The 27,294-nt window shown below is 43.7% G+C and overlaps 1 protein-coding gene across 1 annotated transcript in view; it reads left to right on the forward strand.

The window, feature by feature from the left end:
- Window positions 1-8,041: 8,041 nt before the first annotated feature.
- The window catches only part of PIK3CB (phosphatidylinositol-4,5-bisphosphate 3-kinase catalytic subunit beta), a 177,393-nt gene continuing 158,140 nt past the window's right edge, over window positions 8,042-27,294 (forward strand). The window contains exon 1 of the mRNA XM_066598196.1: window positions 8,042-8,302. The gene's annotated coding sequence lies outside the window, so the exon portion shown is untranslated. The remainder of the gene's footprint in view (window positions 8,303-27,294) is intronic.

A 27,294-nucleotide genomic window follows, 5' to 3' on the forward strand; every position in this document is an offset into this window, starting at 1 on the left:
TTCTGCTGCTGACCTCTGGCTTCCATTTGACTTTGCTTCTGTCTCATTCCACTGTACTGCATACCAATACCTACTGCTGTTGATCTCTGGCTTCCATTTGACTTCGCTTCCATCTCATCCCATTGTACTGCATACCGATACCTACTGCTGATGATCTCTGGCTTCCATTTGACTACACTTCTATCTCATCCCATTGTACTGCATACTGATACCTACTACTGCTGACCTCTAGCTTCCATTTGACTATGTTTCTGTCTCATCCCAATGTACTGCACACCGATACCTACTGCTGCTGACCTCTAGCTTCCATTTGACTACGCTTCCATCTCATCCCATTGTACTGCATACCATGACTTCCTGATAACGACTCCCAACTATCTTGACTACTCTCCAGTGACCAGCACGGCTACTACACCTGCGGCTCCAATCTAGCATCGGTAAGACATAACACAGTAACCTATAAATCACCAGTGCGAAGGGCTGGAGGATAGAACTGGCTGCATCATGTAATGCACTTACCATTGATCAGAGACTCACTGGCTTTGGAATCAGATGTCCAACAAGTTCCTTAAACTGTGATGTTTAGATAGCCACATATTGTTGGCCATATAGTATATTTGAACCTGTTTAAGCCAAATGGAAAATACATATTGAGAAAGTCAATCTTAAATCCACTGTCTCTCCAGAGTGATGCTTGGGTATTTCCTTGTGAGTATTTTCTCCTTGATCTTCCACATCCTGGGAGCGATGACGTGCGGTACTGACAAATGACCAATGCAGTTAATCACTGGCCTCAACAGTGATACCAGTAAGCCTGGTACTTTCAGACAATATGTCACAATAGAAAACCTTCATGATTGCTGGCTCCAATAACACTTCACAAGTTCTGGGTGTCATCAGATATTCCAGTGACTGAATCCTTACATTAGTACTGTTGTGAAACTTTTGCTTCGAACTTTTAGGCAAACTGCATGCCCATTAACAATTAGCGAGCAGTTAATACTAGGTTCAATTTTAAATCGTACCGACTTGGTGCATTTCATGGCATAGCAATGATGCTGCGAGATAGAACGATCATAGCATTTCCTATGTTTTGGGTGATCTCACCCATTATTGTCTATGGCAGAAAAGAAAAATTCCTTTGCCCTTTTATGCAGATGTGATTTCATGCACATGCAATGCAATTTTTAAATTTTTCTACTGAAATAACATGATGTTCACGTGCGCGAAAAACATGCAAAGTGTGATTGTTCTCAGTGAGAGAAACCAAGTACTCTTGTAGATATGATACCTTTTAGGGTGCAGATCTGCAAATATTTAAAGCTAAACAAGAGGCTGGCAGCTCCGTGACTTACAGGTTCTTGGGGCTGGTCTGGGATGGCGTTGCCCATTAGCCCTGGACCATTTGATGCGCAAGGTTATGCTGAATACCGAGGGATTAACTTGTCTGTTAGACAATGCAGCCAGTATATTAGTATTGGAGTCAATCAGCCCAGTCAGCCCATCAGTTTCTCAGTGAGGCTAATAGCACACAAGCGAGCACGACATCAGGCAGAGAAACTTGGCCCAATATCATGCTAAGCAACATGCATTGTACCCGCGGATGTGAGGCGATGTTCAGGCAAAAATGCTTCGCATCACTTTTGTGAAATTCCCTCCTCTTGTGCAATAGAGGATCGGAAGTGTTTCCCATTGATCTCAATGGAAGAGCTCACATTGCACTTGCATGCATATTGCATGGTGAGAGCCATGCATTGTATTTAAGGTCCCAATGAAACTAAAAAATAAGACATGCCCCAATTTTTTTTCTCGCAGCATCACCATGAGGAAAAAGATTACTCATGTGTACAACTACATTCAAAAGAATGGAGTTCATATTCAGTGAGTTTTGTGCATCTCACAATGAACCAAACTCATGCCAAATTCTCGACTGTGGGAAACCGGCCTCAGGGTATTTAAACTGGCTGTTTTGCACTAAGAATGCTGGTTAGTAGAATGCTGTTAGTTGAAGGGTCAGAGCTCACAGCAAAGTGTATTGGTGCTTACTGTTTTTGGTGTTTAGTAGTCCATGGCCCCTATTCCCCTCTGATTTAAGTCTCAGCTACTTTTCAGCAGTGGAATTGCCCTTTTCAGGGCAGGTGCCCTGCATATATGGCAGTGTGAATAGGGTGGTTATATTACCAAATATCCAGTCCTCTACTATTATCCATTCCACCTCGTAAGTCAGACTTCAGTTTTCCTGTAAATTGTCGCTCAGCGTGTCGCGGTTTCTAGTCCCCTAGTTTTATGTAGTCTGTTACACCAACAGGTCTGAGCTGGTGTGACACTGCTGACCCAGTTTCCACCTCTCTTCATAATGAAGCAGAATAAACCTTTGATATGTCCTATGTCAAAGGGCTGGTGGATATTCCTGATTTGCTAGTTGAGTAGTAGAGGAAAATCAATTAATTGTACTTTTCTTCTGTGGTTATTGCCAGGGACTTTCTCATCCAAATGAAGTACTTGCACAGGATTTGCACAATGGAGCCGCTCCTCCATATCTTTGATCATACTCAGTGTGATCAAATACAAAATTAATTCCCTTCAGTTCCTTTGTGATCACTTTAAATTGCCCACAATTCTTTCCCTGCAGGAGATAAATGATGTGAGAATAGATGCATAATTGCCACATAAAACCTCAATTACAACTGATTACTTGCTGTTTTAATGTTTATTGTGGTTTTCCCCATAGTAGTCTATAGAAAAAAAGGTTTCACTGTCTTGAGATTGATGTAGCACATAAAGCATGCTGCAGTGTTAAAAAAACTGAAATGCAATGCAGCTCTAAAACTGAACTCATGCTGACCACAACGTGTGGACTATATGTTTCAAAACTCATTGGTTTGTATGTACTTGTTTTTGGCTTCACTTTTAGAGGCTACAAAATCCACAATAAGAAAACACAAATGAACATAAATGTGTGAAAATAGGCTTACATGATAAAATTATGTCTGCCTGCAGCAACCACAAGAGGGAGCTCACCGCTTAGAATTTATACAGCCCATAAGGCTTCATTTACACTTGTACTAAGTTTTCCGTTTTCTTGCTCCAGTATGACAACAGGAAAAAATGGGCCGAAAAGATCCATCTTTTGACAGACCCAAATGATACCGAAGGGACCACACTGACCATAATGGGATCGATTTCGTTTTTGTCTGGCAGTCCAAGATTTTTTTGTATAAAATGGCTCAGCATGCAGTGTTATTTTGCTCAGTATTTTTGCGGAAATCAGAGACAGAGGTTCCGAGCAAAGCTTCCAACACCAAAGTGAACACAGCCTTACTGTAATGATTCCAGTTGGACGCCAGATGACAGAACCTGTCTGCACCCATAGTGATCACCTTTTCTGAGTACAAACTATATGTCTCCTTGTATTCAGGTACTGTCAGGACTTATATTAGAGCGAATAGTCTAACAATGGGACCATCGCAAGAATAAGATATAAAGCATCTATCAACACCATATAAAACACTTATACAAAACTAAGAACTCACCATTAGATGACTGGCCGAAGATTATGATGATGATGATGATGATGATGATGATGATGATGATGAAACTGACAGTAGAGACTGAAACAGAAATGACAATCAGAGAATCCTATCCCTAATGCTAGCTCTTTGTATGTCTTTCCCTATTCTCTCCTTAATACCACACACCACTGTCCCTAAGTAACCCTAATTTATCCCAACTAGTAAAACTATCTGAAATACCATCCTGAAGAACAGGGACGCACATAGAACTCATGAAGCTCCATAGCAAAACTCAGAATTGGGCCCCTTCAAGAGAGAGAAAAAAACTATATATATATGTTCTATTAGACAACATTTATAGCATGCTGAGGTTAGCTATATCAGCTCTGTTTTAGTGTATCTCTAAGTATTGCAGTCACTATATAATAGTCACATACCAGCTCTACACAGTAATAGTGTTTACAGTGCAGTTACCCCCAGTGATCCCGCCTCTCCCCATTGCAAATAGTGCAGAGGGGCGGAGAGGAGGCAGAGAGGGGGCGGGAGCTCAGTTCCTGCTCCTGGCTCTTCCATCCTCCCCACCCTAAAGATGGGGAAGACGTATGTCAGCTCGACGTGAAAACCGAGCCGATATAGGTTTGTGTGAATGTAGCCTTAGTCTGTTTACTTTTGAATATAATAAGCCAGGCAACTCCTTTAACCCCTGATGACCAAAGGTTGCTGGGAGGAGGTATATGGAGTGGGCTGGGTAGCTAAACCCGCGGCATACAAGGCAGATGCCATCTGTGTTGGACAGATGACAACCACCTGCAACTGAAGCTAGCTCCAATTACAGCAGTTTAGCCACTTAGGGCTCCTGCACACTTGTATTTTTTTCACACGGTTGTCAATGGGACTTTCCAATTTTAAGAACTCACCAACTTGCAGAACGTTTTTAACATTAGAAAGTCCCAGTGACTATCGTGTGAAAAAAAAGCAGCAATATAGTGTGAAAAAAAGGCAAGTGTGCAGGAACCCTTAGATGCTGCAGTCAATGCTGACCATGGCATCTAAGATATCATAGAATCACAGAATGGTAAGGGACCTCCAAGGTCATCAGGTCCAACCCCCTGATCAGGGCAGGATTCACTAAATCCGTGATGGCGAACCTATGACACGCGTGTAAGTCCTGACACGCGGACGCTGTCGGCCGTTCACCCCATTAGAAAACGCAATCCTAGGCAGACGCCCGCGATTTGTCCGCGTGAAATCATATGCGCCGGCTGGCCAGCAGCCAGCACACAGCGCAGAGAAAAGACGCTGAGAAGCAGGTAAGCCACAGCCCTCTGCAGGGGTACGGGACCGCATCCCGCTGTGAGAATTCCTGCAGTGGGATCCGACCCGGACGTCTGCAGGCGGCCATATGCTCAGTTTTTGGGCGAATTTTGACACACCAAGCTCAAAAGGTTGCCCATCACTGCACTAAATCATCCCAGACAGATATTTGCCCAGCCTTTGTGTGAACACTTCCATTGAAGGAAAACTCACCACCTCCTGTGGTAACCTGTTCCACTTATAGGGAAGAGGCTCCATCCGTAACCTCATCTTGCCTCCATGAGATCATACATAGGTTTTAATTTGAAGACTACAGGAGGAAGATGCACCAAATGTATCAATAGACACAAGCTACACCTGCTAAACCTTGGCCACTTTTTTTTTAAAAAAGTGGCAAAAACGAGTTAAAAGCTATTTTGAGTAGAAATATACAACATTTTTTACACCCTATTAATGTTGCACAGAACTACGTACATTACGCCCTATATTTTAAAGAAATCTGGGTTTCAGGAAAATAGCTATTACAGCTCCACAAAGGTGATCACCCAACTTTCCCAGAGTGCTGAACAGAATATCCCTCCCATATATGGGCAGCCTGTTAAGCTGAGCAAATCTATCTGCTAGATGTAACAATGGCCATATTCATTGTCACCAAACTTTTCTGGGAGGCGATGTCACTGAAACAAAACACTGACTACACTTTATTATGTGTTGACATCAAGAACTTTCAAGACTGTTCTAGGATTTTTACCTCCAGCAGAATTTTTTTTTGCTATTTACCATTTTGTTGAGGATAATGTGTCAGAAAGAAGAAGTGGCCTCACTACAACAGGGCGGGGGCATATTAACTTTTTCCACCCCACTTCTGCCCTGATCAGCAATTCCAGCAACCTGATTGGTTGTTTGGGTTGGCTGGATGTGCATGAGGATAGAGTTAGGGTGCCTTTCCACTAGCGTTTTTTTTAACGCTGCGATATCGCAGCTTTTTTTTAACGCAAATGTCAATGGGACTTTCTAATGTTAAAAAGGCAGTGCACATAAATTGCAAGTTTGTGCTTTGCGATTTTTGTGCGATACATTCTTAAAGGGGATGTCCCGCGGCAGCAAGTGGGTCTATACACTTCTGTATGGCCATAATAATGCACTTTGTAATGTACATTGTGCATTAATTATGAGCCATACAGAAGTTATAAAAAGTTTTATACTTACCTGCTCCGTTGCTGGCGTCCTCGTTCCCATGGAGCCGACTAATTTTCGCCCTCCGATGGCCAAATTAGCCGCGCTTGCGCAGTCCAGGTCTTCTCCTGTTCTCTATGGGGCTCCGTGTAGCTCCGCCCCGTCACGTGCCGATTCCAGCCAATCAGGAGGCTGGAATCGGCAATGGACCGCACAGAAGAGCTGCGGTCCACGGAGGAAGAGGTTCCCGGCGGCCATCTTCACCGGTAAGTATAGAAGTCACCGGAGCGCGGGGATTAAGGTAAGCGCTCCGGTAAGCTTTCTTTAGGTCCCTGCATCGGGGTTGTCTCGCGCCGAACGGGGGGGGGGGGGGGGGGGGGGGGGTTGAAAAAAAAAAAACCCGTTTCGGCGCGGGACAACCCCTTTAACATTAGAAAGTTAAAAAACATAAAACATTTTAAAAAACGCAGCGATATCGCAGCATTAAAAATACGCAAGTGGAAAGGCACCCTTAGCCTGGGTTCACACGGGCAGATTTGATTTGCCGCGGCAAATCCGCCTGTGACCGCTTATCCCAGGATTAGCTAGCCATGTGGACGAGATTTCTCAGAAATCTCGTCCACAAGCGACGGCAAATTTGCCGCGGCATAGCCAGCAGAAGCCGGCACTGCGGCGCTGATTGGCCGGCTGCAGCATGCTGATTCTTTTTCTTTCCCCACTGCGTTTTCACTCTCGCTCTCGCGGAAGAGCGAGCGGCCGGGCCGCTTCAAAACCCACGACCAAGTGCCGAGGGTTTTGAAGCAGCGCTTCACCCGATGGAAATCTCGTGTTTTTTCGCTGTGGCCAAACCGTGAGATTTCCGCCGGGAATCCGACGTGTGAGAACCCAGGCTTACAGAGATGTGCACGTGAAGCACGTACTGAGTCATCAGTGGCAGTCACCGGAGCGCGATCGGAAGCTCGGTGCTCATGTTTATGCAATACATATGGTGTGTTGTGTGGATATGGTGCATATTAGCATGTGGTGTGTTATGTGGCGCATATCAGTGTGTGGATATGTGTGTATGCAGGTATGTGTGTTAGGCTACTGCGTGGTGGTGTGCTAGCATGTGCTCATGGGTATATGTAGTTTGCGTGTATGTGTTGTGTTAGTATTTTTATGCAGTACATGTGGTGTGGTCGTGTGTATGTGGTGTGTAGGCTGTGTGTGGTGTAGCCAGAGCATATAAGCGTGTGGCTCTCTGTGTATGTGGTTGTGTGTATGCGCTATGTGTGGTGTACTAGCATGTGCTTGTGTGTATTCAGTATGTTGAAGCATGTGTAGGCTGTGTATGTGTTGTGCAAGTGCGTGGTCCTGTGTATGCAGTATGTGTGGTGTGTTGTGTGAATATGGCACATATTTGTGTGCGCGCAATGCATATTAGTGCAGGTGCATGCGTGATGCATATTAGCACATGTGTGCGATGCATATTAGCGCATGTGCACGCGGTGCGATGCATATTAACGCATGTGTATGAGCACGCGCACTGCTTATTAGATACACCCATGACCAGGGGCGTAACTAAAGGCTCAGGGGCCCTGATGCAAAAGGTGAGCTGCCCCCCCCTCCCCCCTATCTGTATCTGTACCCGTACCCGTACCCATACCTAAACCATTCTGCATAACTTGAAGCTCCCAGGCCCCAATGCAAAACCTGTAACAGGGCCCCCAACTATAATGCTTTATTCATAGTACTGGGCTCCCTATATGGAGAAGAGAGGCCTAATGGGCCCCCTAAGGCTCCTGGGGGCCCGGGTGCAAGCGCATCCCCTGCACCCTCTATAGTTACGCCCCTGTCCATGACCACATGCTAGCACACCACCACGCAGTAGCTTAACACACTTACCTGCATACACACATATCCACACACTAATGGATAACACACCACATGCTATATGCACCATATCCACACAACACACCATACATATTGCATAAGCATGCGCACCGAGCTCCGATCACTGCCACTGACGGCTCAGCTCATGCTTCACGGGCACATCTCTGTAACTCTATCCTCATGCACATCCATCCGACCCAAAAAACCAATCAGGGTGCTGGAATTGCTGATTTGGGCAGAAGTGGGGTGGAAAAAGTTAATATGCGGGCCGGTGAGTGCAGCAGGAAGAGGAACAATGGTGGAGTAGGAAGAAGCCGGAGGAGACCGGAGCGAAGGAGCAAGAAGGGTGAGAAGAGGAGGGAGGAGCAGGGGCGCGCGTTCGGAGCAGGAACGCGCAGACACTTGAGCTCTGGTCTCCGCAGCTGCCGGTAAGTACATAACCGGGACGGGGCTCGGGGGTTCTCTGCATGGTCATTAGCCTGTGATATGCCCGGCTTGTACACTCTCAGCACCCTTCTCTATGGATGTGTATAAAGTAAGAGCCTGGCACACTTACTGTCTGATGCCCCCTCTCCTCCAGCTGACTGTGCCAAGTTGCCCTGCTGAAATGAGTGTGATCCTACCTGCTGGGACTTGTAGTCTTCTGATGGCTGTGCATGCTCTGTCGGCTATTTTGGGTAGAATAGTGATGTTTGTGGGACTTGTCATTTGTTGCCTATTACGTTGCAGCTCTGGATGTGTTTGCACATGTCCCACATTCCTGCTGGGATTCGGGATTACTGCTCACATTGTGGCTGTTGATTATAGGAAGAGTTTATCCTCATGGTCCACACATTGTATCAGATGTTCCTGATTTATGTTACATTGTATTTCTCTTCCTCTGATGACTGTAGAGGGATATCATTCACCCACAGCCACATTGTATCTCTTACCATTGATTGGATGCTTGACATTGTTACAAATAGACTTGTTTATTATTTAGTTAATTTGTAACCAGCCTGAACTGTCTATCCTTTCACTAATGCCTCTGCCTGACGTGAATTGGACTAATTTGATACTTTAGTTCCCTTTTGTAGATATAACATACTTCCAGTTTATGTTGGGAGGACTTAACAGATATGTGGTTTGATCTCCCCTACAGTTATGACCTAATATCACCTTCATGCTGTGCACTTCTTCCCCCTCAAAGGTCTGGCATGTTGGAAGTAGACTACAGCCCCAGTAGTCCTGCAGACCTTGCTGTAGCTCTGTGTAATCTGTAGAGATGTGGTCACTATGTCTCCGGAGTGTGCAGCACAGATCAATGGGGCTTTGGCATTATGCTTGTAATAGACTTTTACTAATTGAGTGCCACCGGTGAGGTCTACAGATGCTTCTGTACTTTACTAAATGAGAAGGGATGCATGAGCAGTGCCAGTCAGTTGGACCTTTTCTTGTGATTTATTGACCACTAATAGTTGCCTGTGGCAGTCTGGTTCTGTACACATATTTGAACTACGGCCAGCATATGCACTGGGGGAGCTACCAACATGTAAGCCAACCAAATCTGTAGGGCCCCTGCACATATTGCTAAAGAGTGTCTTTTAAAGGGAATCTTCATCTTGAACATCCTGCCCAAACTGCAGGCATGAGGTTATAGAGCGGGAGGAGCTGAGCAGATTGATACCCTGTTTCCCTGAAAATAAGGCATCATGATTTTCCAGAATTTTTGAGGATGCAAAATGATTTTTCAGGCTTTTTGAGGATGCTTGAAATATAAGCCCTACTCCAAAATTAAGCCCTGCTAACAGTTAATTAAAAAAGTCAATTTAAATAGTGTCCAGGCATCTATACATGTAAATAAGTTAAACCTTTTTGAACAAAAATTAATATAAGACACTGTCTTATTTTCGGGGAAACGCGATATATAGTTTTATGGGGGAAGATTCAGCATAACTTGTATTTTATTCATTTATACCCTTGCACATGCTAAGCTAAACAGTCCAATTGGTGGTCCTATTAGTGATTGATAGCGTTGATGAGTGTACATGGAGAGATAGCTGTCAATCTCTCATAGGATCACCCATTGGACCTCTAAGCCCAGAATGAGCTGAGATCTAAATGAATAAAATACGTTATACTGAATCTCTCCAGATAAAATGGTATAACTTATATTTTATTCACTTATATCTTGGCTCATTCTCTTTTAGGGCTTATGCCCATAGGCTTTTTTTATGCACTACGTATTACATGAGCGTTGCATGCCGGCGTCATACACGGTGAATGGAGTCAATGAAAGTCAATGGACTTGCATTGATCCATGCACATGTGCATGTAAACACTGCCTATTAATATGCCTGAGAAATAGAGTGCAAGCCCTTTACATTGGTATAGGTAGGGTATGAAACGCTGGCCATACGCAATGCATTGCGTATGGGTGGCATTTTCATACGTTACCCTGCTATAAAACAGAGCAGGGAATTAAAAAAAAAAAAAAAAAAAAGTCACACTGCACATGTGCGTGTGATACGTGGGCATGCGCCGTACGCTCCCAGCCATACGTGGCCCCTGCTGTCAGCAGACCCGCTGTGTACAAAATCAGTAAAACGCTGGGAGACCCGCAGTGTCTTACCAATACAGCCGTGGACATGAAGCCATAAAGGGTTTGTCCAACATTAGAAAAAGAAAAACAGACACCAGATAATGGCATTAAAGAAAAAAAAACAATAAGCACTCACCTCATGTTGATTGACATGTGACCATTACAAGAGCTCCTAGGACTGGATATATGGGGACCGGCTGGGTAAGTTAAAAGACGAGTCCTTTTTTGAAAAAATGTTTTTATCTGCAATCTGGCTTTTTTTTTTTATAAATCTTGGACAACTGCTTTAAAAAAAAATTTGGACAGGCTATATGTACAGAGTCTCAGAATGGGTAGTTGCATGTGGCAGATTTGCTGCAGAAACGTCTGTAACTGTCTCATTTACCCTTTATCTGGATGGCGCTTACGAAAATCCATGCAGATAACACAGAAACAACTGATGCCTGTGTGTGCAATCCATTCTCAGTTGAAGATATTTTTGCAATATATTGCTGCTCGTGAAAATACCTTTAAAAGGGTTGTTGCAAAATTTTAACTTGTCCGCTATCCACAGGATAGGGTGTGGGTCTGAGTGCTGGGCACCCACCGATCACAGGAATGAGATGTTCATGTCCCACCATATGAATGGAATGGTGGTCGAGCATGTGCACTGCCAGTCTAGCCATCCCTATGGGACTGGAGGATGGGTGATGGCACTGTATCAGTGTAGTTCTGGAGCAGTAATGAGCAGAGGATGGATGATGGCACTGTATCCATGTATCTAGGGAGCAGTAGTGAGCAGAGGACGGGTGATGGCACTGTATCCGTGTAGTTCTGGAGCAGTAGTGAGCAGAGGATGGGTGATGGTACTGTATCCATATATCTATGGAGCAGTAGTGAGCAGAGGATGGGTGATGGCACTGTATCCATATATCTATGGAGCAGTAGTGAGCAGAGGATGGGTGATGGCACTGTATCCGTGTAGTTCTGGAGCAGTAGTGAGCAGAGGATGGGTGATGGCACTGTATCCATGTATCTATGGAGCAGTAGTGAGCAGAGGACGGGTGATGGCACTGTATCCATATATCTATGGAGCAGTAGTGAGCAGAGGATGGGTGATGGCACTGTATCCATATATCTATGGAGCAGTAGTGAGCAGAGGATGGGTGATGGCACTGTATCCATATATCTATGGAGCAGTAGTGAGCAGAGGACGGGTGATGGCACTGTATCAGTGTAGTTCTGGAGCAGTAATGAGCAGAGGATGGGTGATGGCACTATATCCATGTATCTATGGAGTAGTAGTGAGCAGAGGATGGGTGATGGCACTGTATCCATGGAGCAGTAGTGAGCAGAGGATGGGTGATGGCACTATATCCATGTAAAGAGGACACTTTAAAGACTTTATTATTTTTAGGGGAAAGTAGTCTCGTAAAATAATCACATGTTCCTGTCCATTAAGGAAATTATAGATTTTCCGTGAGAAAAAGCACCGGCTGTGCAATCACTGCTATCCCCCACCCACACAGAGAATAATGGTCAGTCATTGTTCTGTGCCTACCAAAATCTTGGCAGTGCTGTTTGTCAGTAATAAATCCTGTGTCATACAGGATAAGGTGGCGTTACCAAGTGCTTATCATCTTCCTCTGCTCTCTCCTGCAGTCATACTTCCTCTTCACACTTCTTCTTTTCAATAAACATAAGTCTTGGTGCAATTAACGGAGAAATCTCTCTGAAGTAAGTGGAGCTTTGCAAGTATCATAACAAAAACTAACGTCCATACAATCCCTCTGGGAGCTACAGAGAACATAACATAGTTGTTTACTATATGGCGGTAATAGAGGGGGTGTCCACAGTCAAGACCCCTCTTGCTCTGGAGGGCTGTTAGAATCCTTACATATGTCTGGTGATTTTAGTGAGCACCTTGCAGCGGGCAAGTAGTTAGCCACTAGTGGACCTGCTCACGAAAAAGGGGAACAAGCCCATTAACAGATAAACAACTTACCACCGGAAAGGAATGTAAGTAGATATGATTTAGATGGGGCTCCTTGCTGACATATTTGGGGGCCACAATAGTAGGAAGCAGAGGACGGTTCTTCAATCACTTTCATGTGATATCTGCAAAAATCCAGTACTTGCGATTTTGCAAACGTAAAACATGCATGTCATCATTTGTATACATAGACTTACATGAATGCACTTCTCCACAATCTCATGCCAGGGAGCTTTGACTTTAGAAGGGGAAACTCTATGGCCGGGCTCACACGAATAGTTTGGATTTCGCGGAAGACCTGTGTACAATCACGGAAGCGAATTGCATATGGTCTTGTAAGCGTGCTGTTTTCCGTGTGGATGTACATTTAAGGACAACGTATCTTCCATGCAGAAGAACGAATGGAAGCAGGGAATGACCTCAAAAAGTATCCCAACTCCCTGGAAACACCCTTCTATTGCTTAGGTGACATTCTGCTGGGCTGTTGTGGTGAGAGATGTTCTGAGAGCCTTCAGAACGGGATACTGCTCTCTGGGCCTGGCTGGTTCTATACTACTTATTTTGAAAGTAGTATTAAACGCTTCAACCCCCACCCCCTCCAAATCCCACACAGGTGGCCTCTTAATGCATATTTTAATGAGAACATGTGGGCCCACCTTCCACGCTCAGACAGCCAATTGCTTTTGGACTAGTTCCTAACAGACACCTTAATTCAGATATTAAATGTATATGAATGCTGTTACCACGTGTTCTTTCTTGTACTATATTGTTGTAGCCATGGCGGATGTGTATACGCACATTTTAATTTATTTGTTCAAAGTGCTGACTTTGCTATTTGTTGTATTTGTGAAAGAGTGGCTGCCTCCACTTTTGTCATGCACTCCATTCACCCATCCATCTCAAGTGCTTTAATTAGACTGTATAGCCTGGTATCCTGCTTTCTCTGAATCTATTGAGGTTTATGCCCAAAGAAAGGTGTCTGATAAATGTTACAAACCAATCCAAAAGGAAATGGTTGCCTGGACATGACAGATGGGCCCACATGTTTTGATCCAAATATGCACTAAGAACCTTGCATTTGGTGTTGTGTATATAGCAGCTGTGTATTTTTATTCAGATATTAAGTGTGTATGAGTGTAGTAGAAGCACGTGTTCTTGCTTGTACTGTATTGCGGCAGCCATGGAGTACCTGCACCCGCACATTTACTTTGCTTGTTGAAGTGCTGACTTTAAGATTTGGATATGTCTTCAAATTCTAACTAAAAACAGTCTGACATCTTGGATATTTTCAGTTGCTGCTTGTTTTAATCATTGTGAAATTTCAGAAATCTGTCCTAATGAATACCCAACTGTTGTCATCAATTCTTCATCAGTGTTTGTTACATCTTCGTCACGGGTCTGTGGTTAGGACTCAGAGTCCTGACGTTTTGTTGTAATACATAGCATTGTTGTCCAGAATAACAATTCACGAAGATCAACTATGAACAATTTGTCTTTCATCGCTCTGACGTCCAAAATCACCAGCGTATGACAAGTTTAAGGAAGGCCTGCCCGCTCTCCGGACTTGTCTACAGTTATTAAACTGTAATAATACCCCAGAAAATAATGATTCTCGGGTATTATTTCTTACAACTCATGTCATGGGGAATACTAAAGACCTGTCGGAAGAACAGACTGGTGCCTTTACACAATCAGGAGCGTATAGCCTTGATAGTCCTATGTCTTCAGTTCTCTCTCTTTTAGGCCGGTTGCACAGAGGTGGGTCGGATTCCAAATGCAGAATTTGACCCTGTGCCCAGCCAGCATATGCGCATACCTGTCTTTCTTGCCTGTACTGTGAATGGTCCGCATTGCGAGCCTTCGGACATGCGCTGTGCAGATTTATTTATTTTTTAAACCTCTGCTTTTCCCGCATCATTACGGAAGGGCCACAGATCGTACGGCTTCCATTGACTTCCGCTCAGAATCTGCACACAAATAGAACATGCTGTGATTTATTTTTTTTTAATTTTTTTTCTTCCCTCCACGAGCGAAAAACCGCAATTGATTTCCGCTTGTATAGAGGAAAAAAACGTTTTTCAATAGCATTTTATGGGCAGTGTTTGCTGCAGAATTCAGAGGCGGACGCCCACCCCGGATTCTGCAACGGAAATCCGCCTGTGTGTACGTGGCTTTACTCGTCCAGACTTTTTATTACTTTCTATTGAGTCTATTCTATAATAAAAGTGCCATCAATGTGGTTTGCAAATACTGGTCATGTTATTATACAATTGTGTAACTCCTGTAAACACCTTCTGAAATAATGGTTCACCATAACTGGTGCACGTTGTCCCTGATACTTTTTAAGCAGTGTACACAAGTAGCCAGTGCTTAGGAGATTAATGGCTGCTTATCTCTGCCCTGCTTGTGTGAGTGAATTGTTTGTTTGCTGGATGTTGGAAGGGTTCTGGGTAGAATGCCAACTGGTTGCATAATTCATGCAGGTGGTAGTTATCAGTTGGGTAGCAGCAGTCATGCCTGGCATGTAGTACTTTACTGTTCCCATTTTATGTCTTATATACTGTGTTGATCAGACCTCTACATGAATTAAATTATATGACGTGAAAGACAACCGGGACTATGGAGCCAGTAAGCCAAAATTCCAATCCCGACTCTTTCATAAATGTTTGCTGTATACTAATATGTTGTAACAAATTTACTGCAGTAAAATGGTAACATCGGGCTTAAAGTGGCTCTCCAATTCTGGCCAAAGATGGTCGCACCACTTCTCTAACTACGTGATGCCTGCTGTGCATAGAATGCATTGATAGTCTAAGACTCTACATGTTGCTCTGACTGGCCAGTGCCACACACATAAGAAGCACTGACCAGTCCGAGCAACATGTAGTGTCTTCAGGTGGATAGAGAAGCTGTTCGGCCATCTTTGCTTATCATGGATTGGAGATTCGCATAATAGGGGTTCTCCAGGAATAAATAAAAAAATTTTCATAAAATGTCTGCCATCCCTGCAGCTTGTGAAAACGCATCCTAGAATAGATGGGATGGATTTAATGCCGTTCTACACCAGAGAGGGAAGGGAGCAGGGTGTAGGTTGGGGTGGATCCTAATGCCACACAGTTTTTTCCCGTGAGACTGACTGGCATACCTTTTGGGTATGCTCACACGTAGTGGAACTCTGTAAAATGCCTCCATTGATTTCAATGGGACTTCTCAGAAGAGTGTGTAAGCACAGCATTTTTAAACACTATGCATCGCCCGTTGTAAAGACAGGAGAGTGTTTTCAGTGCTGTCAAAAACGCAATGTCAGAACAGCTGAAAACGCTGCTTTGAAAAATGCAGCGTTTTACAAGCACCTGTGTGAGTGTGGTCTTACATTGTGGATTTTTTTCCGCAGCTATGTGGAAGATCTCTTCATCCACGTTTTGGTACTGTAAAATGCTGTGGATTTTCAGCAACATTTCTTCTGCATGTGAACATATATTTAGGGATGGGGTTAAACACAGATTTGTTTGCCGAGCTACTATTGTGCAATAGTGGCAGTCTGTAGGGATACATTGAATTGTTTGTATGTGCAACTTTAGCCTATTTACACATTGGCGAGGGTGCGGAGGAGCACGGCCGGGGCGCGCGAGGGTGCGGAGGAGCGCGGCCGGGGCGCGCGAGGGTGCGGAGGAGCACGGCCGGGGCGCGCGAGGGTGCGGAGGAGCACGGCCGGGGCGCGCGAGGGTGCGGAGGAGCACGGCCGGGGCGCGCGAGGGTGCGGAGGAGCACGGCCGGGGCGCGCGAGGGTGCGGAGGAGCACCACTATGTCCTAGTGATGGTAATTGCAAAAGCTATGCACTAGTAAGCAATGCAATTATATTGTAAATGTCGCTACAAGCAATAGAGTGGTACAGTTATGGAAAATGGATCATTAAAATGCATATGCTGAAGTTCATTTGTTTATTAACCTAGAGCTTGCACACAAGACTACACAGTGAATCCCGTAAAATAAGCAGAATACCCCCTTAGCGGACATTCCATCCGGGACAGACAGCTTGTATGAACAAGTCCTCACAAAATCAGCTTCTTCCTAAAGGTTATATTATTTAATTCACGTATGCATGCAAAGTGTCAATGTCTTTTGGCCAGCTGCAGAAGGAGGCCACAGCATGCTGAATATGTATGATGTTAAGGATTTTGTATGGATGCAATAGGTCAGTATATCCCAACCGTCCAAGTTGCCTCAGAAATCTGCAGTAGCAGGAGTTCTCAGCTTCCAATTCCTTCTGTAGGTTGGGTTCATGTTCTGGATCCGGCATATGACGGGCACAAACAGCATCTATCCATTTCCTATAATGGGGTTTGTCAGATTACCATCTTACCCTCGGGCATTTTACTGGATAAAATATTCCAGCATGCTGTGCTATTTTGTACATCATCTCTGCTGGAGGCTCAAAAAGGACTTCAGACTGCTATTTCATATGTGGACTATATAGTCAATGGGTGACAGTGCTGTTGATGAACAGGTTACCGGTAGTAATAGCTGCTGGCTGTACACTGCCACCGGCCTCACAATTTTGGCAGCAATTTGTTCTGCCATTGGCTGCGGCTGGTGAGTATGGTTGGGCTTTGTACTGCTATCCACACCACTGTTTGGCTGGCATCTACTTATTTGCCAGCAAACCCCTCCGGGTGTATGTGTTGCCTAGGATCAGGAAGGAGCAGGAAAGCAGTGGCCCTAGAGCTGGTGGAGGCGCAAAGCCAATATCGGGAGACGAAGGGAGTAGTGCTCCTGGTTCCAGCTCCAGTGCTGGATCTATTCTGGCCAGGAGAAGCTGAGATGTCCAGTGGAAGAAACTGTAAGTGAGGCCGACCTCTGAGGCAACTGTAGGTGTGCACAGCATAATGAGAGCTAACAAATATCCTGCTACATCTTTCATTGATCATATTGGAGAAGATTGGACTGCAAGAAACCTTTCTTATTGCTCAAGCTCCTGAGAGTGGTCAGCGAATGGGTAAAGGGAGAAATGGAGAACTACTTTAGACTAGACTAGAGGTGGCTTTGCTCTGAAGAGAGACTATGGATTATCTTTCATAATTTGTATTTCTCTTAGATTGCATTCATCGTAGTAAAATATTATTGCCACTGCTCAAAAAGGTATTATTGTGTTACAGTTAACATCAGATGGTGTCTAGATAGTCTGAGGAAGGAATTCTAATCGTTTACTCACTATTGCTCAATTGTTTACTTTTGTTTCTGTGTCCTCAAATATTTAATGCTGTGGTTACTCTATCTGCTACATTGTGTCTGCGAAACATCCCTCAATCCATGATTGGATCAAAGTTTTTAGATTTTTTATTTATTTATTTATTTTTTCTTTAAAGCCAAAATCAACTGTGGATCATAGGAGAAAAAGTATAAGGCTGCCTTCACATGTAGTAAACCTGCGGAATCTCCACTAGTGGAATTGCTATGGAAATTCTGCAGTGTTTACAGTAGAATGAAAGTCAATGAGATTTGACAAATTTTCTTCACACATTGCAAATTTGTTTCCGCAGCAGAAAAAAGCAGGAAATTTGAAAAATGCTGCAGTTCCGTTATCTGCAGCCTGTCTATTTATGTTGAGGAAACTACATAGTTCTGCTGGGGATTTTCTCCATAGAGATGAATGGGAAGCATAAAATCCGCACCAGAATCCACAAATAGCTTGTGGAAACACACAAAAACTGCTTGAACGTCAGCGTTTGTTGATGTTTGGAAATAAAGTTTGCCAATGTGAACTCTGTGCAGGAACTACCACTACAAGATCATAAAACGCAGAAAATCCGCACATGTAAAAATAAGTACATGTGCAAAATCCACAATAAAAACGGCAGCAGATTCTACAAAGCTCATTAACACTGGCCATCTGCAGAAATGCAACAGATTCCATAGCAGAATTTCCGTCCACATGTGTCAATGTAGCCTAAGGCCTCATGTCCACGGGCCCGCAGCAGATTCCTGCCATGCCTGATGATATGAGGCAAAAAAATACATTTTACTCACCTGTCCATATTCGGCGCGGGTCTCCTCCGTCGCGGCCGGATCTTCTTTCTGCTCCACGGCTGATGCGCTCCGCATGTGCCACGCTTTTTTTCTTTCTTAAATCTCCTGCTTTTCCCGCGGGCATGGCGTGGACCATACGGCTTCCATTCACTTCAATGGAAGCTGTCCCTGCGGGATCTGCAGCATGCTGCGTTTTTGTTTTGTTTTTTCTCCGCGTGCAGTATTCAAATACCTGCTGATGCCCAGTGATAGTCTATGGGCATATTGAACTGCGGATCATCCACGCAGGAGACCTACGCGGATTCCGCAATTCAATTATGCCCGTGGACATGAAGCCTAAAGGTATGGTCACGTGGACTGTATTTGCTACCGTATGTGGAAAACCTGCAGTGAATATCCACAGGAGCAAAATATGCATCTAAGGGCTCCTTCATACGGGTATATTTGCACACAAGAGCTGTGGAATAAGTTGCGCTATACAAATAAAGATTATTATTACATAGTTGTACAAGCAATGCGCAAAAAATTGAACTTATGGATTCCAATGGGTTCGCTAATATGCGTTCATTTTTCCTGCACGTTTTGGTCACACCAAAATAAAAGGTTGCATGCTCTAGTTTCCTCTGAATTGGCGCGCCAATGGCTGCCATAGAAGTGAGGGCGTGCACAAATGTGTTTGCGCCTTAATCATTTCAATCAGCACATTTGTTTGTCGTGCGCAAATGAACATGCCCTGCAGCGGGCAAAAAATGTGCAGCGGTCATAAAGCATATTTCTTTCTGCAAAAAAAGCAGCGCTCAGGCGCGTGCAAATGGGCTTCCGCTCGTGTGAAGCCGGCCTAAGCCCTGAATTGTATCTGATAGATTTAGCAGCAGGGCAGCAATTATTGAAGGAGCACATAACCTGCGTAACTAAAGCTTCCTGAATGTGGCAATGCCCGTTGGTTACTCTTGCAGGGAAGCAAAGGGATTTGGCAAACACTGCTGGTGACATCATAAACGGTGGGGGAATTTTCTTGTTTGTCTCATGATTATTCTGCAATGACCTGCGGGCAAGAAATTGTTGCTATTTTACCTGAAGCAGCCACCCTGCTTATCTGGGAACATTGTGAAAGCTGCAAATTCTTCACATTCCAGTTTGCTCTGCCAGGATCTATGTAAAGAAATCACAGAAAAGCGTCTCCTCCACCCAGTGCCCCCATCTGTGGAGCTGAATGAAATAACATTGTCGGCAGCGTGCTTGAAGAAATGTATGTTCTGCAGTGGGTCTGCTATTGGTGCTGTGATGGGGGCCATGTTCACTGAGCCACTGGACGTATTTCTGTAGTGTCGACTTATTGTGCTGCTCATTAAAGGGGTTTTGCAGCACTTTATTGATGCTGCTCCGGTGAGCACCACGGCCCCTTTATTGTTTTCCAGGCACAGCTCCGCACATTTGGTAGCAGCTATGCTTTTCCTTGCAGCTCAGTCCCATTCACTTGAATGGGATTGAGTTGCAAAGATCTGCAGTACTGATCTCTGATACAAAATGTGCTTGATTAGAGCCAGGACAAGGTGATTCGGTGCCCTAGGCAGATTAAGAAATTGACCCAACCCTAAGAATCAATGAAATGCCGCCTTCTTTTTCTAATGAAAGAGATCTATTCACATCTTAAAAGAAATATAGTCGTAAAAAAAAATTATTTGATGGCTTACTTTTACTTTTATTCTCCATCTGGCCCAGACCGTCCTGGCAATTTCTTCCAAAGACTGCAGAACTTGCTGCTGACTTATCTCCAGTAGTCTGGGTTCTCCTCTGCTATCAGTACTGCACATTGTCTTGATGCTGATGCACACTGCGTCCTGACGTGGGTGGCATTGGAGCTCAGTGCAGTGCCAATGCCTGGAGCAGAGGACCAACTGAGACAGGGGAAAAGTGAGTGATACAAAAGATGCCCACTGCTTCCAGGGACTCCTTTAACAAAGAGTGCTTCCATCACTAATGGAGGTGCTCATTGCATAGAAAGTTAAAGTGTTTCAAGAAAAACAATTGCTGATAAAATTGCACCCCCTCCGGGAAAATCCCTTTAAGAACTCCCAAATTGCTGCAGAATGCAAGCTGAAATTCCATGGCAATGTACAGTACAATGTAAGCGAATGGGATTTTTTTTTTTTAATTCATTCATTATGTAGCTATCCCCCCAGTATATAGTGTTACCTTGGTTAGTTATTCCTTTCTATCTGAAACTCCCAGACTCATTTTTTCCCCTGTGATTGAAATGCTGACCAGCTCAGATCTACTTGGGGTTATGTATTCATTTTCTAGTCAAATTCTCAGTCTGTGTGATGCTGTTATATGAATCTACCACAGAAACTGCCTAGAGGGGGACATACACATTCCTGTTACAGTTACTGATGATAATCACACAGCTCTTGTCACACTGTTATAATAGAGAAGATCACAGCTCATCCTCCTGACTGTATACTTATGGTCTATAGCTTATTTAGGTGAATATGGAATGTAATGATAATTAAACTGTTGCTCCCCAGCAGGCAGAAATGGTACATCCTATAGCTAATGCTGCATGGATGCATTATGGGATTAATTTGAACGTTACAGTAAAAAAATCTCACCTTCACAATGATGCCTGCTAACTATCAGACAGGAGGCTGCATGGCATGAAAGTGGCTGCAATATACATAGGGGACCTCCAGAGTGTGACAGGCAATCAAGTGAGGGGGACAGGGTTGGAAAAATGTTTTTTGCCGGAGTGGCCCTTTAACATAGAGATTGATAACAGATTGAGGGCTTGCTTCTTGGTTTTGCCGCAGTGCACAGGAATGATAATGGCAACATCTAAGTGGTTTTCCATTGTGAAATTCATTCTGCTGCTTGCAGATCTCTTGCCGTTCGTATATCTGTGGTTCCTGCGCCATATGTTTGCGTGCTTGTCTCTTTAGCAACAGGTATTCACTGTAACATTCAGATGACCTCCCATTGCAACAGCTGGGACTGAGAGAACTATACTATTTGTTTAACCCCTTAGTATAGCAACCTCTCTGTCGCCTGCTGCTAACTTCAATGTCACAAGTTGTAATACTCAGAATGGCTGCTACGAAAATTATGACTTTCTGGGTGCAAAAAACCTCCTTAAATATTCATGAGTCTGTAGCACTCGCATGAGCGCCTTCACCCCTTCAATCAGCTTCCCAGGAAGCCGCCCCCTGCTACTCAAATATTGATCACCTCTCCTGAGGATAAGTAATCAATTTCTACAACCCAGAGAATCCCTTTAAGTACATTTGGGTATAGCTGAGACCTGAGTTTTTTCCAAAGTCTAGTCCTCAAGTTCCACCCAACAGATCATGATTTGAGGATATCCTATAAAGAGAACAGCTGTGGCAATGACTAAGGCGCTGACAATACTTTCATCACCTGGCCAATACTAAGGAAATCCTGAAAATCTGACCTGCTGAGGGTCATGAAGACTGGAATTTGGGAAACACTGATCCCGCAAGTTCTTTACTTCCATGGCTTGATGCTAAGAGAATGGTGGCTGTCGCCCTGTGTGTGGGACATGAGGCTGATGTAAGGGACTGCTGCATTTGGACAGTTTTTCACTTCTCTGTTCCAGCAGCTGAACAGACAATGAAGCTTTTCCACAGCCTCTCCCTCCAGTGACCTTTGTCAGTGCTGGCATCTCCAGCTTCCAACACACTGACCTAGTGACTTCTTAAGAGCGGATCTGTCTGCGCTGAGTGTTGTCATAACATCAGTAGATGAAAGGTGATTGCTGAATTTGCTGAGTGGCAAAGTACAAGGCTGAGGAGCAATAGACTCTCCCCATTCAGGGGAAGAAGAAGCAAATATTTGTGTTTCCATCTGTTAACCTTCTTTTCTTTTGAAGTGTTCAGATTTTAAAGAATAACTAAACTTTTATTTTTTACATAAACAAATAGTACAAGTGAAAATAAGAAAGTTTGGTATGTATTGTATTCAGAAGGTTTATCTACTTCTCCTCCTCTTCCTCCTCCCTTGCCTTTTGCATTGATCACTCACTCTGAATGTACTGATAAAATCCATAAGTAGAAGTCTGTACTGAGAGCGATCAGGCTGCAGCCCATAGAAGTCTATGGAGAGAGCAAGGGAGGTAGAAAAAAGGAGCTACTGTAGGGAGAGACAGAGATTCTGCTGCAGCTTCTAGTAGATGTTTTATCTCATCTCAGTGCTAGAATGTATGAAGATGTAACTTTTTGTGTATATTCCATAATGTTTTTCTTGTCAATTTCCATATTTTATTGTATTTCACATCCTACTAGTGGTGCGTTCACGTGTTGGCAAGACCACCGGATGTTAAATGTTCTTGGTTTTACTGCTGCTGTAAGAAATATTGCTTCTGTAGAGACTCATGAAAGCCCTGCATGTATATGAAGTATTAAGGTTACAGAGGTCTCCTTAAGGTACCTTTTACATGGGGCACTCATTGTCCGAATAATTGCTGGAAACAGTGAATTCAGGCGATGCTCGTCTTGGCGGACACAAACAGGGCAATCAATGAGAAATTGTTAACTTGTCAGTCGCTTGGCTTATAGCCACTTGGTTTTTAGGTGTGCTATCAGCTGTTTGCAGTGCATGGAGACGAGCGGCCAGAAGAGATCTCTATCATGCTCTACCCCATTCTCTGTTCGACTAATGCTCCTGTGTGAAAGCATGGGCGCCACAGTCTGTAGGGCACAAAATCCCTGGCAAATAGCGACTCCATTATAGGCTTAGTCAGTGGGGTCCATCTAGCACTGTTGGGGTCTGGCACGTGCCGGATTGGGTGCTTCCAGTATTTTCATTATTTGACTCCTATGACAGAAATGCACAATGGTAATTATCCTGGAAAGTAAAAGGAAAGTGTCAAAGTGGTTGACTGTTACGTACATACTATGTGGTGTATGTTCACCAACTGCATCTATAGCCGATAATGAACTTGCCGTATACCAAGAGAGTATCCTTTAGGCACATACATGTGTCGGCATACCTTTTATCTCACTGTATGGAAAAGAATAGTTGACTAGGTTTTTCAGTTCAGGAAATCCGTACAAAAAAACCTCCAAACGCATACCACCACCTTTTTTTTTTTTTTGTTACGATGGAAGTTAATGGCCAAAGTATACAACTATAATGGCCCCATCTGCACTGACCGGTTTCTTTTTTTTCATAGACCCATGTTCCGTCTAAAAAATTAAATAAATAAATGGCGGTATGTCCTATTTAAGGATGAAAGTAGGATATGCGGTGTCCAACTTTCACATGTCAGACAGGAGGGGCTGACCATATGTTGGCCAATACTAGAATTTTGAGCGCAACTCGCACTTGGTAGTCTAAATGCGATCTGTAGCGTAGAGTTTCATACATCAGAACTATAAGTTTGGAATATACATTGATTTTCCTAACGCGTCCATTGGACTTGCACCACAAATATAGGATGCATTGATGATGCCTAACACTATTTATTGGTCATTCTAATAGTGTTGTCTGCACGGTGTAATGGGTCCATTTTGAATATCCTGTGTCATTTAGATACATTTGCTAACTTGTGCTCTTTTGGGACATTTCTGGGGTTAGGATAACAGGAAATGGAAGTTTTGGTGGCTTATAAGGTAGATTTTTGGAATATATTTCACAATGGAGTTATCGGATATACAGGAATTTCCCTATTGGTTTTAAACCACAGCATATTTTCCTATGACCTCCTCCTCCTGCTGTTTATGGGAAAGGTTTTATAAATTAATTCCCTCAGCACTTGATCTCTGTGAAGTTATATCAGATAGAAACAGAATTTATGGTTGGCTAGTTATTGTGAACATGGCTGGCTGGATCAGGGTCATGAGAAGACTGGATTTCCCATGAGTATTTGTAGATGTGCATAATACGGATCTGTAATACGAATGTGTGACAGATCATGTTGCATTCATTCTATGGATCTGTAATTAAATAACATTCAAGTACGGATGCAATATCGATGACATACCATAACATACGCATGCATCTATATATTGAAGACTCTCTGTAGACGTCCATGAGCATTTTCCATCTATCAAGCAGATGATTGTAGTACGTGCTACACTTTTAAAACGTGCATTTTATACGCTTATGTAATTAACTCCATATACTGACAAAATATTAGTGTATGTGGATCCAATATATGGGTGGCATATAATGTCTGAAGATAACCTTCCTCCATTAGGGGCTTTGCACATGAGAAGAATGAAGTCATCTCGGAGCATCCTCAGGCAATGCAGTGTGAAGTGTTTTACTATGTGATTGTTCTCAGCAAGAGAAACCAAGTAATCTTGTAGATAATCTTTAATGGCTAACAAAAATACATGATGTTATAGCAAGCTTGCGAACCTCTCGGGCTCTTCGTCAGGCAAGCTCGCTATTACATCGTGTATTTTTGTTAGCCATGAAAAGGTATCATATCTACAAGATTACGTGGTTTCTCTTGCTGAGAACAATCACATTGTACTCTACAAGCTAACACAGTACCAAATCTTTGTTTGCATTATACCTAAAAGTGTTTTACTGATATGTCCACCACCTATTTCATAAATAATTGACCTGGCAGGGAAGGCTCATATGGTTGTATCATATGCTCCATAGGTTCCTCATTCATTGATCAGTCTCAAGCCACTCCCAACTAGTTCATGCATTCTAGTATAATTCTTTATGGTTTAAATGGCCCAAAGTGTTGTCAATACATTGAGGTACAGCAAGGTTCCTCATTCATTGAACAGTCTCAAGCCACTCCCAACTAGTTTATGCACTCTAGTATAGTTCCTTATGGTCTATAGATGGGCCAAAATATTGTCTGTCGATTTAAGGCACAGCAAGAAATATAGAGCAATTCACAACAAATTCATGAGGAACAAAGGGGTGTAAGAGTGGAGTCTAAACTTCTAGAGCCACTGGGCCTCAAGCGGAGAGCTTACCTTGGCTGAGGTAGAGGAAGCCAGAGGGCTAAGCCAACAGACACCCAGCTGTGGTTAGCAAGGAACACACTTGCACCCTGTCCTGGCTTGAGCCAAACACTCTTGCTCACCATCTGCCTGGCTTCAGCCAAAGAACACACAAATTCTTGCCTCTTCCACATTTTGGTTGAATGAAACCATATTTATTTAAACAATCTGAAACCATTCACTGGCAAATAATTTGTTTGCAATTCAAATGTTAAGTACAAAAACCTTTGCAGTAGCACAATAGTTGCACACCCAATGGAGAATCTCTGGGTTCAAGAAGCAGGAGGAGATGGCGGAAATAGAAAAATAATGTCCTGTAATGGAGCCCGTTGTCTGGATTATGGTATGCCTTATGGTCCCAAAATGTTGGCACCTGGCAGCAAGAGACTCACAGCCACTTCTAGCCTCCCTGGGGCAATACAAAAATCATGTCAAAACCGTTTGCAAGAGCTTCTCATCAATGCTGTTGTTGAGACCCTCTCCCAAGCGGAAGTGCACCATTTCAACATGGCGCCTTGTCATTTCCACCTCCTGTTACCAAGACAGCTCCCCAAGTTAAAGGTACTGTTTCATACCACCAACAAGACTGAAACCTATAAACAACCTAACATCTGCAGAAGGTAGGGGTGCACCCCGTTCTATCGGCACAAGTACTGTTTGGGAGAAAGGTCTTATCATTAACAAAGGAAGGGATCTGGCTAAGCTCTACTGCAAGAGGTAGTAACGGAAAAATTAGTAACAGAGTTTGAGTTCTAGACTGGTAATATCCACTAGAGAGCAATAATAAGAATTATGAGTCTGCTTTGAAAGAAATGTGTGAACTGCTCTTGTAGGGTCAAGGAATCCCCCACATTCCTCAAGGGTGTGCATCTATTTACCAAGTAGATCGAAGAAAAGCTGAAAGTGATGGATATGTGTCTTTGAAGTTATTTTGTGAACGGTCTTCTGTATTTTTACTATTTGCTTTATTAATTTTGAATCCTATGAACTTTCACATCAAGTGACCTTCAACCCACAGAGGTAGCCAAGTGCTGTAGGAGAGCACTAATGTAAATAAGTAATGCAAGGCCGCCTGAGCGTAATTCTCCCTTTTTACTGTGGCAAATCCTTCTCCCTTCTCTTGTGTTTTGATTTCCTAGTAAAGGAAACATTTTCAATATAGAGGGGAAATATCAATGATTTAAATGTCCCACCTTCATATATAAGTATGTCTTTTCATTTTTTCTTTCCAACTGCCTAAAAAGAAGCATTGTAATGTGTATGAGCTGTTATCATAATGGTCGCATATCCAATGTGAAGCTCCAATCAATTTACAGAATTGGTAGAATGGACACACTGGGGTAATTACTTTTATGCCAATAATACTTGAAGGGGTTGTCTCGCGGCAGCAAGTGGGGTTATACACTTCTGTATGGCCATATTAATGCACTTTGTAATGTACATCGTGCATTAAATATGAGCCATACAGAAGTTATACACTTACCTGCTCCGTTGCTAGCGTCCTTGCCTCCATGGCGCTGACTAACGCTGTCTTCTCCTTCCATTAGACGCGCTTGCGCTGTGCGGTCTTCTGCTCTGTTCAATGGGGCCGCTCCGGCGTGCTCGCTCCGGGGAGCTGGTCTGCGCATGCGCAGAAGACCTCGGCGGCGCGAGCACGCCGGAGCGGCTCCGTTGAACACAGCAGAAGACCGCACAGCGGAAGCGCGTCTAAATGGAAGGAGAAGGCAGCGTTCGAGGGCACCATGGAGACGAGGACGCCAGCAACAAAGCAGGTAAGTGTATAACTTTTGTATGGCTCATATTTAATGCACGATGTATATTACTAAGTGCATTAATATGGCCATACAGAAGTG

Source organism: Eleutherodactylus coqui, chromosome 1 (genome assembly GCF_035609145.1).
Source record: "Eleutherodactylus coqui strain aEleCoq1 chromosome 1, aEleCoq1.hap1, whole genome shotgun sequence".
Taxonomy (NCBI): domain Eukaryota; kingdom Metazoa; phylum Chordata; class Amphibia; order Anura; family Eleutherodactylidae; genus Eleutherodactylus; species Eleutherodactylus coqui.